This window comes from Kryptolebias marmoratus, linkage group LG2 (genome assembly GCF_001649575.2).
Source record: "Kryptolebias marmoratus isolate JLee-2015 linkage group LG2, ASM164957v2, whole genome shotgun sequence".
In the NCBI taxonomy this organism is placed as follows: Eukaryota; Metazoa; Chordata; class Actinopteri; order Cyprinodontiformes; family Rivulidae; genus Kryptolebias; species Kryptolebias marmoratus.
Genome location: NC_051431.1, coordinates 21083258 through 21085845, shown reverse-complemented (window position 1 = coordinate 21085845; position 2588 = coordinate 21083258).

Below are 2588 nucleotides of genomic sequence, written 5' to 3'. Positions count from 1 at the left end.
GCTGCTGGTTTATACAAATCAAAGAATCAAATATTAATAATAAAAAAATAATTATAAAGTGATTGCATTTAAATCTTCTTTCTGTGTCTGAGACTGACAGCTTCTCATGTTTGAAGGCTGAAGGCTTGCTCTGCTGCAACAGTGGAGACTTTCAGCCTGGGTTTAGAATTCAAGGAACATTTCTCCCTGGGAAGTTATTATTGTAAAGACTTTCTGGATTATTATTGCCCTTTTGCTTTCGGGTGCATGCAGCAATGTTTTTGCCTGAGCCTGTGTGTGCGTGGAGGTGTGGGTGTGAGTTCATTTGTTTTTTAGAAAAATATCTCATGATCCACTGGGCTTTTTTTAATGAAACTTTCAGAGCTGAATCATTAGAGACACATCAACAATTGTTTCTTTTTTGGAATGAACCCAATTCAAAATGGCTGCTACAACCAACTGACCTTAGAAACACAAAAATAGCCAAAACTTAGCCAACCATGATATGTATTTAGTAAAAATCTAGTGTGGTAGTATACATAGAGACTAACGCTACACATTGTGCAACATCTTTGCTTTAAACTTTGGCATTAACTCTTAAAGTCAACCCTGTTTGTTAGCAATATATGTGCTGAACCATTGGATGAGTTTTATTAAATTCCTAGAAAGTAATTATTGGTTGAACATCTAGAACTGATTAACTTTTGAAGTCACCCCAATTCAAGACGGCCACCACAGCTGATTGACATTAGCCAACACAAAAATGGCTGTAACTTAGTCAAATTTACAGATACTGAAGTACAGTTTCATGTCATAGCAGCTGCAGACTTTAAATTATCTTAGAGAAAAAGTATTTTTTTTTAGCTGCAGTCCTGAATTCAGTCACAAGGCCCAAACTGAAACTATCTACATTTGTTACCCAATGTCATTTACTTTTTCATTTTTATTTTAAATCAGTTATTGACTTGTAAAACGTTAATTGTTAATTACGGTACATCATCCTTGTATTCCAATCTAATCTTTCCAGTTGCAGGAAAATTTCAAAAATATTCAGTGATTTCTCAAACAAAAGAAGAAAAAAAACTCTTACATTGTCATCAAAAGTAGGTCAAATTCAGAAACTTGAAATTTAAAAAACAAAGAAATTACCAAAATACTTTTTAAATGTATACTGTTAGATTTTTTTTGTGCACCACTAAAAGTGTAATCATAAGACATGCAATTATTTATTTAATTGTTCAACATATAAAAAGGAACATGACATGATAAAGTTAAATATAACATCTTCCAATGAACAATTTGGTATAATTTTGGTAATTCAATAATTTAGATTGAGCAAATCCATGATGGTAGTGATCCAATTAAGATGATGGTTTTAAAGAGTTTCAGCTCTGGGAAAATACATTTTTTAAAGAGGTTCATTTGTCTTTTATGCGTCATCACTTGTAGATCATTAGAGAAACCAAGAGGCTAAAAATAACAGTTTATGACACCAATGTGTATTTATGGCAATTTTGAAAAGAACAAAATAACATGTTTTTCCCCCATTCAAGTAGAAAATGTGAACTTTAGTGTAAATGGCTTTAATGTGTACCATCTCTCTGAACAATGACAAAAACCCCCACCAATTTCCATATCAGCTCGTCAACTTGATGTTTATTATCTGACCATATTCACAGATAAAATGCAAACTTTGACCAACTAGAGTTGACAGCAGTCATGTGATATTCCAATGTGAACAAGCTGTCCAATGAAAACAAGCATTATATTGTGTATTCATAAAAAAAATCTTTAATAAAAATAAAAAAACAACCTTGTTATATACAGAATTAGTATAAAAAATATAATTAAGGAGAAAATGTCTCACTGCAGTAAGATAGCAAGTTGTCCTAAAGTAGGGACTAATATATATATACAGAAATTATAAAGCAAACATCTTGTCTTCGAATCTGAATCTTCAACAAACATGATCTAAGGAAGTCCCTCAAGTCATCAATAAGTGGAGACTACATTCAGAAAAGTGTACTGTACGTTTTAATAATCAAGGTGCACGCATGCAGGTTTACCTTCACAAGCAAGATTTGAGCATATAAAAGATATTGTTTTATAGGAAATTATATCTTCAAACATTTTACCTATATGGGAATGATAAAAAGCCTTTTTTATGGATAAAGTTGCATTGTTGATAGTGATCATGTTTAAAAGAATGTTTTTTTTTTATTTCCAGAAGTTGCATTTTTGGAGATAGACCGCTTCTGCCTAACAGATATCTGACTTGCAAGCACCACCCAGGTATACCGTAAGCAACATCAGCAGAATATTTCTCCTTTAATCATGACCACAAAGCAAAATCATCACTGTTTTTTTTTTTTTTTAGTCCATGTGCAGCTTATATCCTGGAAACCAGCAGTCAGAAGCATTTCACCTATATTTACATAAACTGGCTAAACCTCTCTGTGGCTGCTCCGTAATCATGTGTGTACTGTGAGTCTGCACAATCGTGTTTTTGCACTGTAAAACAGTTGGTGTACTCATATGTATGGCCATGTGAACATGCCTCAGAAAGACCTTGAGCACAGAATCACAAACCAATCTTTGCACAAAAAAAA